At 32.5% G+C, this 18,794-nt stretch overlaps 1 protein-coding gene across 4 annotated transcripts in view; it reads left to right on the forward strand.

The window, feature by feature from the left end:
* LOC127851848 (uncharacterized) overlaps nucleotides 1–18,794 on the forward strand; it is a 425,589-nt gene that overhangs the window by 386,057 nt on the left and 20,738 nt on the right. The window contains exon 1 of one of the 4 annotated variants that reach the window (XM_052385797.1): nucleotides 15,574–15,731. The exons of the other annotated variants lie outside the window; for them this stretch is intronic. The gene's annotated coding sequence lies outside the window, so the exon portion shown is untranslated. Of the gene's footprint in view, nucleotides 1–15,573; nucleotides 15,732–18,794 lie in introns of those variants that run through there. 4 annotated transcript variants of the gene reach the window in all.

The following is an 18,794-nucleotide window of genomic DNA, read 5'->3' on the forward strand; positions in this document are numbered from 1 at the left end:
CTTGCTTTCATAATGCGGTGTAAAGAGAATCCTATTTTGAATACACTACACTACACAAAGCGTTAATTACTGCAATACATGTAGAGTTGCAATAACTGCTCTCATTGAGGTTTACGCATTTCCAAAATGGATTTTTTTTATTATTTAAAATGACAAAATTATGGCAAAACTTTATGCTTAAAAACTTGCCTAACACATAAAATGTTAAACGAAAAGGCTGAAATAAGTGTAAATAAAGATTGGTGGATAAAAACATGTCATCGACTTTTTGAATGCGGTACGGTATAAATTGCTTCGTCATTCATTATGTGATTAAAATGGTCCTCACGTGCATTATATTTAGCGTGATAATTCTTGAAATCAAAAGCTGAACATTTAATAATACTCACATGAACTACATTGGTGCCTAGTGGACTCTCCCATCCTTCTAAATTGGATCAATTTATTTCCAAAATTAGAGATGTCTGCTATATTTATTTCTATATTTAGAATATTTCTTACATAAATTCCTTTAAGCAAACAGCGTAGACCCAGAGTAGACGCCGCGTCATCTCATCTAGGTCTACGCTGTTTGCCAAGGCCGTTTTCCTATTCGAAAGCATTTTAAACCAAACATCGCTAGTTTTCTTAATACTATATGTTTGATAAACCTGAACATATGTGGACGGGATATATATCTATTCAGATGTTATGTATTCTAGCATGATTTGGGAATTTAAGCACAAAGTGTTATTCATCCTCGAAATCATTTTGATTGCCTAACACATATTTGCGTTAGTTGCAATAATCCAAGTCCCAGCTATTTACCTTCCGGGTCACTGGGAGTTGCAACTGGTAACAGGATTTTGCATAGATACTTGCCGCCCGGAATCGGTAATATTAGCAACATTAACTAATTTCTGGCATAAATAAATACAAACAGACCATATATATATACATATCACTAATGTACGAATTAAAACAACCTACGTGATATGGTGTGCTCGCATAATAAGATATTAATCCAAAGTTTTAAAGACGTCATCGGTTCATGAACATGTGTTCATTTTTGCAATTGAACAAGCCGAGTATTCCGAATTATCAACCAATCGTAGTATACCGATTTTCTCCAGAACCTCCGTAAGATAGAACGACTCGTCAATTCAAAACTTCGGCTTTTGGTTTGTAATAACGGTTTTTGTGTAAAGTCATTGTTTTGAATATTTCTCCACAAATGATTCGCTAAGTGATATCGATGATGACAGGTATTGTGCAATTAAAAATGTATTAGGGTGATTTTACGCTACTTTACATACGTGAGACATATTTTTTTACATGGAATTTCGTTTTATCAAAAAGTACGCTGAGCTGTACGTATGTACTCATAAAAGCTCAGAGAATTCAAGAAGAACTAATGATTGAGTTAATCTCAGACACTGTTCCGATGTCTTCCCGTTTATGTAGATAAATTGTGAGACGAAAAACGAAATTTAGCAATTTTGTTCCTAATCTTGTTATTTTTAATGATATTAAGATTATCCCTTACAGACATCTGTAAAAGTTAATCGCGTTTATAAAAAACAAATTTCTGTTTTACAGGGAAAGTGTTTTCTACTTTCTGTATGCTAGACTAGATTACACAAAGAACTTGATTTCAAAACAAATAAAAAAATAAACGATCCCGGTCAGTTTTAAAACAAGGGGACTCTACCGACTTCGGCGTATAGTCTACAATTTAAGTTACTTTTAATGCTTTGCTATATAGTGTATTTATTGCGGCACAAATTATCCACTACCTTCCATGGTAAATTAATTTTATTCACAATTTCTAGTTGTTGGCCTTTATATGTTTGATTATAACGTTTTACTTATTATCCAATCTTTTAAAAATGCCATGATCTTTGTGTGATACGGTTTAAATTTATATTATATTTAGGTTTCTAAATTGTCTAATTATTCTCATATTAAAATTATTAGGTGGCGATATAATATTTAAACATATGCACTCATAAACAGGCGTTTATGCTAAATAATTAATATTCATTATACTGATGAAGATGATGTATTATGATGCATGGCTATGGGCTTGTTGACATGTTATTTTTATTCGAACGTTTATTATCTTTAAACAAAAATTGTTTATGAACATCGCATTAACGGACTTGATAATGTTAATGATTCTGGCATGTTGAAATTCTTGTGTTTTTTATGAGTTTAGACGTGTGTCAAACTAAGTTATAAACAGCGTATGATGTTAAACAGAATTTACCTAGATACATGTGGAAAAAGTTCATAATGTTTACAAGAATTGGGTTCTACGCATCGACCTACACTTGTCTTAACCTGAAATACGATGTCTTGACTCATAGTTCTAAATCGTTGCCAACAGAGAATTAAAGGAAATCAACAACATGCCCTAGGGCAGTCATAAACACATGCATTAACTTGTATTTTTCTTTTGAAGTCATTATCCTTACTACCTTCTCATAAACCAACAAAGCATGCCGAGGAAAAATATGTTTGTGATAAGTTAAATGGCCCCATGTACAGCGTTGAAATTAATATCGACTATCTGGAATTATGGAACATGTACACTTAATATATTATTTATGCTTTTCCGTGGCCTTTAAAACAACAAAAACAAATGCGATCTATTTAAGTTCGTTGTGTGAATGAAAGACTATTCTTAAATAACGAAATGGTTTCGTTTATGTACGGATTAAGTGCATGGTCACTAACTAACAGTTTCAGGCCATTGTTTATAAGTGTATCGACATATTATTATTAATAATAATCCAACATTTCGTGTAAGTTGTTATATATGTAAAGTAAATATATATTTTCTTAAGATATCATTATGTATTTAAGGATTATTTTGTCGCATTTATTTATACTGAGTGTGTTTATATAATGTAATCACTTGCACATCTCTAGCCAATAATACAATATAATAATCGATTTTGTCTTAAACGTTTTCATATTCCTCTTTTTGATGAAATGTATTAAGGAAACCATTTTTCTAACTTGCTTCAATTTTTTTTTACAGCTTTTCAACTAAACGCTGGTGATTTATTTTTTGTTGAAAGATCGTTGGCAAATATCATACCACCTACGGGTAATTGTTTAAACCCTCTACTAAACAGTTAACAATAACATTCTGGCTTAGTTAACACTTTAAGTTTCCAAAGGTAAGAGGATGCATGCTCTTCGCAGCTGGGCCTTCTTGCATTCAAATTTGAAACGTATGTCAGATGTTTTTCGAAAGAAAAAAAATCATTCAAGTAGAATAAGGACGAGCAATTTGCAACCGAAATTGTTAAGTAATTTTAATATGAATATATTTTGACCATTAGTCATACGCACATATCAGAGTCGAGGCACTAGTCGGTACGATTAGTGTGTAAGAGCTTATAGCGCGAGGGTTTAATATAGGAGGGATTTTTTGTGTGATTTTACCTGCACATCAAATGTTATTGAATTAAGCTATGACATTTTATACGCACTCTGCAACTATGTTTATGAGCATTGTGTGATAATGACGTACTAAAACCGCTGATTTAACTTACTACGCATACTATTTGATATATTAAATATGTATGAATTATGATCTTCACGAAAGTTGTCCCTCTAACCGCTAGAGGCTTCAATGGCATTTCTTTAGTATTGCTAAACCCCATGCAAACATTTACTCATGTCTGTGTTATATTTAAATTGTGTGTGCTAATTAGATTTAGGAACTAATACAGTATCGTTCATAGAATTTCGAATATTGAACTGAACATTCGCGCGTTGTTCTTGTTTTTCACGCAAGTGGACAAAAATCTTTAAAACTCAGATATGGCCACCTATAGACACAATTAATTATTTGGAAGATTTTCTCTTTTATAAAACAAATACTATGTTAAAGGTCATGTACAAGTACACTTTAATTAATCGTTTCAATATTTATGAATTCATAATAAAATATAAATTTGCTACTACTTAGAAATTGGACTTCTTTCCCGTTGTAACTGGATGCATTTTTTTAAATATTTTTTTGCCAATATTAGCATTCACTTTGCGAAGTTAATACTGCAATGATTTAATAATACGTTCCAGAAAGTTGCCTTAGAAAGATACAGTTCAAAAATGAAGTGATAATGTATTGCATCTATTCTATTTCATTATTGTAGAGGCCAACAACTAACCCAACTGCCATCTGGCATTACATTGGCAAACGTATACGTTTTCACGCATTAAATATAGGACATTAGACTCAGCTAATTTTGTTTACTCTCTATTAAAGGACCTTATATAATTAAAAAATGGTTCTGGCATATAATGTCTCGACTCCAAGCAGCACGGGCCACCTGCGATCATGGCAAGCCCAACTAACTGCAAATAACTAACTGCACAAATAAATTGTATATGAGTGCTGACCCCGGGTGATGGCCATCAGCACTTCCAACAAAGTCATATTTCCCCAAAATATGTGTCAGATAAAAAGCGTCCATCCGGCACTGATTGCCCCACGGAACTGTTATTTTCAAGCGACTGTCGAAAAACCCGAGCCGTTCCAACTGCACCATAGGAAGTAGAGTCGTGACCGACCTCTACCCGACGTTTGGTACGTCTTCTTCTACACCGCACCTGAAAAACGCAACTCAACCAGCAGAATATGTAAAATACTAAGGCCAATTCTAGTAACAAAAACAAGTAGTTTCCTCTTATGTTGGTAAAATTAATGTGGACAGGCAAATATACCCTAAGCATAACCAATTTTTTTTAAATATAACGGACACATTAAAGTGTGACAGAACAGATACTTTGAAATAACAAAATACATGGGTTGGGTGGGAGGGGAGAAAAATTACAACGACCTGTAATTGTGTAGATAATGGCGAGAAAGAAATTTTATTTTGTTAAATTCGCTACTTAAACTTACGGTTAAAAACACCAACATTCAGGTAACCAACAAACTACCCCAGCAGATTGGCCCAACAATAAAAAGGTCTATTCTTTAGAAATAGACCATATTGTTTTTTTAATCATTGATGCATATTTTAATTTTTTCGCACTATCGTTTTGTACAAGATTTGGTTCAAATGTAAGCATAAGGTTTCTTTAACCCGGGTCAAACTCACAATGCCTTAAATTGACCGTTCCAATGCGATGACTACATCTTTATTCATCTGTGGTTGTAGTTGTTATGTGATTGTGAGTTTTATGTTGTATTGATTTGCCAAAGCATCATATTAACGCTAATAAAAAGACTTTACACTGTAAAATATTTCCTTTCACGAGATGTGAGCTGATTAATATTTAATGAAATACATATTTTTCGAAAATACTGCTGTCTGCTACTTTAATATAATCATGTTTTGTTAAACAAACAAAACACGATTCATATACCTGTGTATATGACAATCAGTTGTAAAAATATGGAGATAGTTGAATGAATGTCGTCTCTATTATATGTCATATTAAGTCGTAGAGTCTACATTTCTCATAACTTAAACACACATTTAAACAACAAGAAAAATTGTAAAGGAATTTTTTTTTTACTAATTGCTTAATTTTATATGTTCATTTTAAGAGCGTCTTCGTGATCTGAATTAATGGAAAAACTTACATGTGTTATTTATTGCTACCTTAACATAATACGCTAGGTTAGCGTATACTTGTTTAGACTGCTGGATAAATGTTAAACAAAACGTGTCCTTTTTAATGTTTCACAATGCAATACAAAGTTGATTAAAGCATATTACAAAGCTTAGAGCGTAGCAAAAATAAACGTAAATTAAATGCAGAGTTTAACATGCAATCTTGGGACATCTATCGAATGATGATTAAACATAAATGTAAGAAAGTCGAACGCTCCGCATTTAATTTTCAACTCGTGGGTTATCTTTTGCCATTCATATTAATATCGAAACTTACTTAAAAGACTACCGTGTTTATTCCATGCCTATGAGTTTATGAATATGAATATTTTCATGGACTTAATAACAGATTCGGGCATGTTAAAAGGTATTATGTCAGTAAAAGCCTTAAATTGCTAGATTTAAATATCGTCACTGTAGAACTCCATTATAATAGCAAGAATTTAATTTAAAACAGAAAACAAGTAAAAAGGTGTCCACTTTAAAACTCGAATCCTTGTTGTTCGGATTTTAAAAAGCTATCGTTAATACCTATCAGCTTTTCGGTCAGTTGTTTTATGCATTTTGTAACTCTAAATGACAAATCCACGTATGGTAACAGAATTAACGAACACAACAAACGCATTCAAAAATGTTCAATCGTTTCGCGTTTTGTTACGCTTTATTATGGTTTAATGATAATTAGTATGTAATGAAACTGTTGGTCATTTGTGTTGTATCGCGTTATGATTTCAGCGTTTTATTTTAATTTAATTCTGGAATCCACGAAAAAAAGTTGGAAAACTGTCATTTCGACCATCTAAGAAGAGGTATATTTATAACAAATGAAAGCTTAGGATTCAAATGTGAATACAAGTCAACTTGTGTTTATTTTGGAAAGTGATTGGTTGTTATTTTTATTAATAAAATGTTCAGGAGTGACATTGTATTTCATTCCATGGTTTCATTCACTTCTGCATGGTTTGTACACAGTGTAATGTGAAGACTTTAACTTTATAGGACGAACCGCATTCAACAACATCCGAAAACAACATCCATACAATGCGAATATTTCGAGTATAGCTTCTTCACCAGTTACTAGAACATATTGATATTCGATGAATATGGCTCGACTGGAATGCACAATCTGCTTGTTGTAGAAGGCACTTGCCAATTGTAACAATATGTTGGTTTATAGGTCAATGTGCCACACTCAGTATCTGTGTATTTAACACGCATTTTAACATACGAAAAAACCCATAGCTGAACCAATAACGTTACAGCATAACAGCAACATCGACTGGTGAAAGCAGAAAGAATGAACTGCCTTAAAGCGGGTATATACGATTTTTTATATGTGTTTAATTGTAATATATTGATAAAATATGTTACAATAACACAAAATAGGCAAGAAAAATTATACATTAAAGCCGAATTTCATTAAATGCAGCAAAGACAAATTAGCGCCCCGAGCCGATAGTGACGTACATATTTTCCTACAATTACCGAAGCATTCGTCTTTGTATTATAAACCGTTAAACTACGAGGGGTGTTCCAGAAGTTCGTGGATTTTCGATATAACTTATTAGTTTGCTGGTAAAAGTCAATGAAATTTACATATTATACAAACCAATTATCACGGACTTTATATATAAGCTCAAAATGCATGAATTACATAAAGCGCGTTTGAAACGCGTTGCCATAGAGACCTCAGTAACGACTTGCGGCGCACGCGTGTATTTTATTATAAGTATGAGCGTTACGCGAATTTAAATTTGGTTTAAATGTCGTTGATAAACAGAATTTACGGCAAATTTCACGTCACAGCGCCTAAGTCCTCCTTATAGCCCGGATTTGGCCCCTATGGATTTCCGCGTCTTCCCGGAAGTTAAATCACAGTTGCGCGGTATTCGCTTTGCAAGTAAACAGGAACTTACAGTTGCAGCAAAGCGAATCGTGTCGTCTTTTGACGCTGACTGGTATAGAGACACTTTTGACAAGTGGATTTCCCGACACATAAAGTGCATTCGCGTTGGAGGTGATTATGTGGAAAAGATTTGACAGTTGTTAATTTAAAAACGTCATTGACGTTGAACAGAAACGTTACACGTGCGTCGGTGTGCGCATTGTGCACATGTTTAAATCTCTGATATATATTTATTGTTTTATGTATTTCCATGATATTTGGAGAGTAGATTTGGAAAGGACGAAATATTCTTAACATGCTATTTGTTTGTCCATTTATGTTACCAAATGAAAGTTATAGCGAAAATCCACGAACTTCTGGAACACCCCTCGTAAGTTTAGATGCACATCGTACATGTATGGTATACATGCTGGCGAATTCGGCTGTACAGCCGTTTTCAATTTCAGAATTAAATATCTGGCTTATTTCGCATTTTTCGACACATGTTCCTCTTAACTTTTATTTTAATTTATATTGAAATATATATATATATAAAAAGTTTTTTACACAGTTTATATAAATTCATAAATATTTGACAATATCGTATATACCCGCTTTAACAATAATATGTTGATAATATTGAATATTGCAAGATTTGAGCACAAGTAATGTTTATTTCGTTGAATAGATGATAAGTATTAAGTGATGATTATCAACACGCTTTCTCTAATAACAAGTATGCATTGTGTAAGGTTTATCACCTACGGCTTCTTTGGATAGCTTAGTTATATGATGGTATATGAAGCGTGACTCAATGTAGTTTAATTCAGTAAGTTATAAACATATAATTTATACTGTCATTATATTGCAGCTATAGACAAATTATTAATGGCATAATCAAATTTACAACTAATTACATTAACAATTCATTAAAGTAAAACAAGTTGTTGTTAACGTAAGGTCTAAAATAGCGAAAGACGCCTGGCGTGATACAGACGTTAACTCTTAACTTAAGTTCATTGTTAAATGAGGTGTAGCTTACATTTGCATTTATATTAAACGTAATGCATGATAAACATGTGTGTTATGGCCACATTCAGTGAAAAGGAAATACGTGGAACAGTGTTTACGGAATAGGACAGTACATACATCTAGTACTAGTAAGTGTATGTAGACCAGTGACTTTACCTTATAATGCAAAATATAAGATATTCTCAGAAGGTTTAAAACATCATATTCGTGAAGACAATAAAATGATTTTGTTTTCAAATGAACAAACTTTATCGTATCCACATTTATTTTATATTTTGGCTTTTTTGTCTGTAAGGGTTAAACTACACTTGATACATGATACAGACTCTTCAGTTTTTCAACGTGGTGTTCTAATGTAATACGTTCGCGTTGTGTTGTCTATATTAAAAGTACAAAAAATCTCATACACCTAAGGAAAAGTTTACAAATCATATTGTGTGATTTGTCTGTTTACTGAAGCGTAAGGGGAAACGTTGATGTTCGTGCGGTTTATTATTCAAATGCATTTTTACGAGGTATCGTCTATATCGTAAGTAATTAACACAAATGATAACCAATATGATTTGTATTCATGAAATTTGTCAGGCCAGCGGTACTTCCGAAGCTTCACAATTTGCAATCAACAAGATGACAGTCCATATTTGTATAATGTATTTGATATGTTGCCAGGTACATGTCGCACCAATACACTGTATAAGAAAGTACGACATATCATAAAATATTATTTCAGACATAACGAGAACCTTCCATGCACCGTTGACTCGCTTTCTTTACTGAATGAACTTACAAGCTGCATTTGCCAGATCAAAACTTTTACATGATGTTGTTTCTGAGTGTAAGCGTTGCTGCCAAACATGCTGTATTACTGTATGTTGTACACCAGCAATGTTATGCATCAACAAAAACAATCAGGCCTTTAAGTACAAACGCAGATTTCACAATACTGTTATGCTCTGTGTGTTGTAACTGTGTGCAGGCATTACATTTCTTGGAAATCATTCACGTTTTTAAAACCATGTTAAATATGGTTTTATAATATATTTGCTAACATAAACCATTTCTAAATGATGTGGATTTTGATTGACTGAACAAAATCCGAACATATTTAAAATCAAATAAATTTTATATTACTTTGTGGTGAAATATTCACAAATTTGCTTTTAATAATGCCTATAAATGGGAAATAAATCGCATCAAATTGGTATATTGTGTAACCTGTGTAATAGTTAAATAATATGTAAACAAGACTAGACCATTACCGTCATGACGTATTTATTGTCCCCTACCGGTTTCACCGGAGGGGACTTATGGTTTGCGTTCTGTGAGTCTGTCTGTCTGTCTGTCTGTCACACTTTTCTGGATCCTGCGATAACTTTAAAAGTTCTTCATATTTTTTCATGAAACTTGAAACATGGATAGATAGCATTATGCACATTATGCACGTCATTTCATTTTGTTCCTTCGTCAAAAATTATGGTTGCTAGGGTAACAAATAGACTAGAAATACTGCTGAAAAAGGTGGCTTTCTGGATCCTGCGAAAACAAAAGTTTTTATATATTTTTTCATGAAACTTGAAACATGGATGGCAAAATGGACATTATGCACGTCATTTCATTTTGTTCCTACGTCAAAAATTCTGGTTGCTATGGCAATAAATATAAAAAAATCTGATAAAGGTGGAATTCCTGACAATGATGAAGCCGGTAGGGGACATATATTGATTGGCAATACTCTTTTAATCTTATGACAAATGATTCTTATGTTTATTTGCCGAGACTTGTTCACATTTTAATTATAATATATTTAACATATTGAACAGAGCATACTGTTGAAAACACTTTCTTTAGTTTTCAAGCATTGGTTGTACGCATCAACCTACAGTTATCTGAAATTGAATTTGATTTATTGACTAATGGGTATGATCTGTTGCCAAGGACAAATTGAGAAAAAATCAACAACTTTCTCGAAGAAACTGGAGTAGGCATAAATACATGCATACGCATGCTACTCGTAGTATGAAACCGTTTTACTAATTAACCTTTCCATCTCCAACAAAGCATGGAAAGTTATTATGCTAATATAACATGAAGTTTGACGTAGGTATGCACAGGTATAAACAAGTATTGAAAAATATGACAAATTTTGTCTAACGACTTTCATTAGGAATACTAAGTTAGTGTACGGAAACGTTATAGAACACAAATTATCTCCAATTAATGCCAGAAAGTTCCTGATTAAGACCACTGCATTGCCAACGCTTATTCGGCCTCCATGCAAATTAACATATTGATGGAAGATGTAAGAGGTAGTTGCCTGACGCTGGTTGATGATTGGTTAGTACCATCACAAGTTTACATGCGGTGTCTTTAAACAATATCTTTACAAGGGGTTAAGTTGAAAAGTCGTTAACGAGAACAGTGGTCATTCGTCATTTGCAAAGAAAGAAACTCCGCAATAAAACGTAATATTTTATTTTTGCCCAGTGGTGTTCGTCGTTCCCTCGTTATTACAATGATGCACCAGGCATTTATCTTAAAGTAAACGATAAAAAAAACCTAAAACCTTTACCGTCAACATAAATAGCTGGTGAATGTTTTAAGAATAAAATTATGTACATCTGTTCGGTATACGCATTATACGTTGTAAGAAATGTGTGTTTTAGATGCGACATTGAACGAACTTTAAAATGCTTTAAAATGAGTATACATACAACAATTAATATAAACTGATTTTTAATATGAATTCACGTCTTATTATAGTCTGAAACAAATGCTGTATCTTAAAATAGGAACGAGGATTTATTTGCAGTCATGCACAATTCTTACAATTCGTGGTAAATTGAACCGTGTTACAAATAAATTAAGTAACACAAGTGTTCATGACTGCCGTAGACTAAAAACGAATTACACACAGAGCGTGGTCCTAATTTTAGAATGAATCGTTCAAACATAGAAAATAAGGCAGACCGACTTATATTTCGTCAAGAGTACTTAAGAATTAAAGGGCCTGGAGTTCAACTCAAAAACATGTTTCCAAATTTCCAAATTTCCAAATACATGTTTCTTCCAAAACAACTTCTTGCAACGTAATGCTTAGAGCTATGGTCAGAAGTATAATTATAATGCGTTAAGAGTGATTGTAATAACATGTTTCAATATAACGTTACCCAGTATAGCCGGTTCGTTATTTGGAAAAACGAAAAAAAAGAAACTGTTATGACTCATCAGTAAAAACCATTTCCAGGTAAAGGGAATTGCAGGATCTCAAAATCTTAACCTGTACGTGTGCGCTTCAAATTTGTACAATGTTTGCAACTTGGTAGTATCGCAATGTCGACGAACTGAATCGTTTCTTGCAAAATGTGATTAAATATCGCGTTTTTCGTTTTGTTTTTTTTCTTTTTTGGGGGATTCAAAGTGACATATACAGAAAGTTTCACATGTTACAAACGTATGAATAGACATAAACCTCATAGCATTATTGTTTAAAATAAAGAAAAATTAAAGAGAACATGCTTTAAATTTAATTACATTGGAATAAATCAGTGACATGATTCCCAAAGACAAAAAAGATCGAGAGCTTACATACATTACTCGAATTGTGTTTATGACAAGAATAATTCGATTACTTTATTAAATTATCTTATTTGTTTGGGAAATAGGAATCTGAAAGGAAAACATTAAACACTGTTATTGTTCGGTTGTTAAACGAACACTACGCCGCTTTGAAAATAATATATCAATGTGATGTTGAAATCTATATTATATCATGTCTGATCTAAGATATTCCTTTACAGCTATATTTGTTTTATGTTGCAAACCCTTCTGGTATATGTTTTTTAACGGTCATAAAATTGCAATAAAAAGTTGCCATTTAGATATAATAAACGGGGCTAATTTTTCGTTTAAAGGAAATCCCGTTTAGGCGGAAAGTGTCGTCCCTGATGAGCAAAGTGCAAACAGTGTTGTGTAGCTGTCCATAAGACAAACCGCGAAAATTATGTAAATTACACGCATTGTTTTAAATATCATCTTGACACATCTGTAAGTTGATGAATACATAAATATGCACACATATTCTTAGGACATTGGTTTTCTGAAACATGTTTTCATACCACCAGGTAATTGAAACACCACCAGTATGTTTATACATGCGTTGGCAATGAATATTCATATTAACACATTAAACTGTATGATTCAATTTATACTAAAACTACATTCAACAGGTGTAATGTTTTACTTATTTTCACTGAATGCATGTGATTCGTACATATTTAATTTTCAGCAATTGTTGGACGAATTTTGTGAAAGTTTTGATAGCTTGACATGCCTTTAAGTTATTTTTTTAACTTACCAACAGACAAATTGTTAGTCGATTTTGTCCATAGTCGTCCATGTTTTTTTCCTGATACAACTACATAGAATGTAGGAAAATATACATAATACTGGCAAAAATGTTTGTCGACTTTTATTTTAGACAAATTGTCATGCTCAATAGAGAACAATACATACAGCACAAACTAAGCATAAACCTTGTAACCACCATTGAACGGTCAGTGCAAGCATTAAGGGCTGCTGAACGCGTGCCGAACAATAACACAAAACTAACAACAAACAAATAACAAATATTTATAAACAATTTATCATAACATATGCAAGAGCAGCAGAATGGTAACTTTGACAGGCATTTTGAAATGATGTAAATACAAGAATCAGCTTAAACCCCTTTTGTAAGAAAGGCCTGAGTAAAAGGAGCTTATAGCATTTTGATATATAGACGACAAAGACTGTGAATCGTTGACGACATTTTATGACATATTGTTTAAGTTTTATCAACTGAAGGGACTTCGTGGTCATGTTGAATAGTCTGCAGTAACGTACATACATAAAACACAATTACTGTCAGCATATATGCCGCAAGATAAATAAATTCCTAATTTATATGACTTATATTTAAACTCTTAACGTCACTTTATTGCGCAATGGCAGAAAATGTAATTGGCAGAATGTCACCATTCATGACAAAACATACGCACTTCTGAAATATTTGTTTTTATTTCATTAACATTAATTTTTTACACATTAACATCCATATCTTCAATGTAATATTTCAGTCTTTAGTGGATATAAGCATCATTAAACAGGATTGTTTGTTATGTGGATGAAAAATATGTACGATCTTTCTTACACATACTTTGTTTATCAAGCGTCTGTAGGTGCACCGATTACTTGATATTTTAATTACTTGTATAGATCAATCATATTTCGTTGCATAAAATACATTTTAACTATTTCTCTACTCGTTTTAATGAAAATCCGATACTTAAGACACTTGGTCAGAAATGTATATAATTCGATTCAAGCGTCACGTTTCGGGATTAATGATTTCATATTCTGTCTCCATACGTACCTTTGAATGAAATGGGATTAAGACGCGCGTTGCATTTCTGATTTATTCTAGGGTAAGTATGAATTTCTGGTGTTCTTCAAACCGGTTTAAACCAACAATGCTTTGCATTGACCTTTCTAAGGAGGTGATCTCAGTTTTAATCATTTATGTTAAAGCCAATTTTCTATTATAAATGTTGATCCAGATTCGCATGTTGTAAAATGTAAGTCTTCAGATACTGTCAACATTAGAGGTAAACAGGTTTGATATGTCCTGTGTAGATTCAGTGGAACGTATCATCGTACAAATCTTAAATGTTGTTGTATTGCAGTCGTCATAGCTTAAGCAGTAGAGCTATTTTTTCTTATGTGAGTGAAACATTTCTACCATATTTCTTACACCTTATTTGTTCGACAAATGATTGTAGACGCATCGCTATTTTGATGATCTTCAATAGATTGGTCATATTTCTTCGTATCATATAATTGTCAATTGTATTCCCGGCTTGTTTTAAATAGATTTCAGGTACTACCAATTTTCGGAGACTAAAATGTGTAATAGTCGATTCGTTCGTCCCTTTTAGGCATTCAGATTTTTATTTATTTTTTCTGCGTAAGTATATATGACTTAAGTCGTTTTATCCGCGCGTTTGGCTTCTGATTTATTATGGGGGTTATGGAGTGTGTGTGATTCAGTTGGCCTTCAAACCGAGAACCGAGAGATATATTGTACGTATATCTTAGAAAGGGTAGATATTCTTTCATTTGATACTCCAATGCTTAAGTCTTATCATATAATAAATAAAACGTGCCAACATAGAGTGAGATTCGTGCGGTATGTTATTATATTTTGACAATAAATTGACATAATATTAAAGCATAAGTATTCCATTCAAGTAAATGAGATCTTGAATATTTATATTAAACATGAAATAAATGTTTAGAAAAAAACAATGCACGCAGAAAGCATTGTCGCCTGTACAATTGAGAGCATACATATGCATGAATAGAACACGTTGACTTGAAAGTTCGTTTCGGTTTTAGAGCACTTTTAAACACTCCCAAAATGGTCATGTGTCAAGCAGAGTTTGTTCTGATTTGTTCCTTTGCAAGTGTTTGCTCCATTACATATATATATTTTTTCAACACATCTCATTCATGACAGCATAAATTATCGAACTAATTTCTGTGTTTATTTATTTTACTAAACGTTGAACGAAAATATTTGCATTTGGTATTCAATTTAAATTGATGTGTTCGCATTTGTTAAAAAATCTTAAAGTAACGTCGTTTATTTAAAAATCTGCATAATTATTTAACGCTATGGATGGTATGCCCACTATTTCAAGATCCTGGTGGTTATGCCGGTGCTGACACGATGATGTTATAGATTTTATTTATCTACTTAACACGTATACCATATATAAGCACACTAAAACTGTTTGATAACAGATTGGTCAGTACGTCATTTATACCGCTCTGTTATTCCACAACAGGGAGCCTAGACGCAAACATAGTATCCGATTATATGAACAAGTGATTGAATCGCTTTCTTCACTAAATGAACTTACCAGGCCATGACATCGGCCCGCTGTTGCTTCAAAGTGTATGCGTAGGTATAAAACATGCGCTGTATACAGTAATGGTTTAAACAAAACAATAAACAGGTACTCGAGTAGAAGCGCAGACTGCAGTATAATATTCTGCAGAGGATTCGCTAAGGAAGAGTTAATACCTACGTTGGATTAATTAGATTTGTTTTTAATTAATAAAAAGCTGGGAAAATAAAGAACGCAGTGGGAAATGTAAGTGACATACGACTGATAGTTCTTTGTATAGCACTATGTTTATATTGATTTAACATCAAATTTGAAATCAATGCTTTACCATTGAATTTTGTACAAAAAAACAACACACAATACGGCTATGTTTAATTCGTATTGCTATTATCTAATTAATTGCCATATAGGTTGCATAACATATATTTGCGTTGATCTATGACAGTGTTCTGGTGTCTTTCCGTTTCTAAAGATAATGTTCGAGACGACAAACGAATTTGTCAATAATGTTCCCATGTTTTTTTTTATTTTCAATATACGCTGATCTTTCAAATTATAGTTCCTTATATATAAAATCATTGATCTAGATGATGTGACGTTGACGTTCAAGTCTGCGATGTACTGACTATTGATTGTTATTTTAATATTTGGATAAATGGATTAGTTTTCACTAATTCTTGGATTAACAATATATTTATCAACTAGATTGGTCAAGAATATCCCGTACTTTTAATGACCAATTGTTTTCTTTATTTTTGTGTTTAATTTTTTTTATATCTGAACTAGTGCAACACTTATATGAATACAACGATCCTGTTTCACAGGGTAATTGTATTCTACGTTTTATATTGTACTTTATTATAACATTAAATAATTTTAACGAATATTTAACGATCCTGAAATATTGACATTTTAACAATTTATATTCTTTCATTAAATTTTCAATGAACGGCAAGCAATGAGATCCGCTTTTAGAAATCCCCAAACCTATCAGTTATGGATTGACATGGATGATCCATAAGCGTTACATGAATCTAACATGATATTTATAGGAAAGTTTACATCTGTTGCTTTGTTGAACAAAGAGTTCTTTACTTTTAATGCTTTGTTATATAGTGTAGATGTTGCGGGCACATATGATCTCCTTACCATGACTCTGCGAAGGTCAAAAACTGTTCACAACTTCTTATTGTAGAAATTAATGTTCATTTTGACGTGTTACTTATTTTCCCACCTTTTCGAAATACCCTAACCTTGGTGTTTTTTGTTAGCTTGTTTCAGCAGGGTTCTTAATTGTATAATGACTTTTCTATAACGTTGTTTCTATATAGGGATTTTAAACATTGACAATGTGCATTCATAAACAGACGTTAATGCCAAACCATTAATATATTCGTTATGCTGATGAATATGATGTATTATGATGCATGGCAACAAACACTTGTTATTTTAGTCACTCGTTACTATTTTTAAACAAGAATATAATATTAACATCGCCTTATTAACCCAAGTATGCCTAGCGTCTAGAAAAAAGGCCTTGGCAAACAGCGTAGACCCAGATGAGACGCTGCATGATGCGGCGTCTCATCAGGGTCTGCACTGTTTGCTTAAAGTAGTTTCTGTAAGAAATATTCTAAATATTGAAATAAATATACTAGACATTCCTATTTTTTAAATAAATTGATCCAATTTTGAAGGATGGGAGAGTGCATTAGGCATAAATGGGTTAATGATTCTGGCATGTTGACATACTCGTGATATTTATGCTTTGAGGCGTTCGTCAAACTTAATAAGAAACCGTATATGATTTTAAACAGAAGCTATTACATAAGAAAAATGTGGGAAACGTTTCCTAATGTTTGAAAGAGTTGGGTTCAACGCAAAGACCTATAACTTTCTGAACCAAAAATGAGATTGTTTGACTCATATTACTGAATTGTTGCCAACAGAGAATTGAGAGGAATCAACAACATGCCCTAAGACACTATGGCAGGTATAAACAAATGCATGAAATTGTACTTCTCTTTTGAAGTCAGTATCCTTACTACCAGCGCTTAACCCATCAAAGCATGCCGAGGAGTAATATGTTGATCATCAGTACGACGGCTGTATGTACAGCGTTGAACTTAATATGATCTGTCTAGAAGTAAGGAAAAAGCATATCCATTTGAACATTTATTAAGTGTTTGGCCTTATTTATTAACTGAATGTACTCTATTTAAGTTCGTAGCTGGCATTCAAGACAAATATTTATATCTGCATAATGATTTAATTTGATAACCGATCTTTAGATAATTTAAACTGTCGTTTGATTTGTTTCCATTTACAATTAAAACAATATTTAATGATCACATAATAATAAACATGCACCAAAAAGGCCTTACATTTGAAAATGTATGATGATGTGTTAGAGGCAATGCCACTATTACTATGTAACCTTATTTTCTTACATTGTTTGTTAAATTCAATTGGAATTTCATAGTGAGCCTGTGGCTTAATTGAAATTGTAAATACACAATAAACAAATTCTGTTAAAGGGACCATATTCATCGTCAATAATACCACTTTATAGGATCTTAACCCCACATTATTATATATATTTATTTATTGTAATTGGAAGGATATACTTTAATGCAATATTCTTTTTGATTGAAATCATCTTATTATATTTCATCGCGATCTGTTTCATTTTGTGTACCGATTGAATAGTATCGACGTTGTCTGAAATCTGAAGCCTCCATTGTGTACGCTTAATATAAAGTATTTGAAGCGAAAACGACTATGTATTCTATTGTTATAAGTAAGTATCGCCACCCCCCACCCCCCACCTTAGTCATTTTTAAAGTGGCGACAGTGATCCAATGCAAGAAAATAATCAACTTGTTATTATCATCGTTATGTGAACGTTTCATCAATCATAGAAGTTCAATGTCAGCAAAGCAATCTGTAGTTAATGTTGTTTCCTCATAAAATCTTATTTCATTGATTTTGCAATTTACTCTTCAACCCAAACTATTAGGTATGTCACATATATGAAAAATTAAAACTCCAGAAGCATAATCAGAAGATAAATTGTTGTTTCCATTCACTAGTCTTTTATTTAATTGCTTATTTTCTGCTGAACACTATCTACTTTCCAGTAATAAACATAAACTGCAAAGATATTATCTTACAAGGAAACGGACACATTAAATAATATTATGTTTCTAAGTCGAAAACGGATCATTTGTTTGAAAACGACAGTGTTGATTTAGGTTTGGGCGTAGCAGATACACAGCGATATCCCAAAACCATTATATCTAGATTGTT

This window comes from Dreissena polymorpha, chromosome 11, assembly GCF_020536995.1.
Source record: "Dreissena polymorpha isolate Duluth1 chromosome 11, UMN_Dpol_1.0, whole genome shotgun sequence".
Classification (NCBI taxonomy): Eukaryota; Metazoa; Mollusca; class Bivalvia; order Myida; family Dreissenidae; genus Dreissena; species Dreissena polymorpha.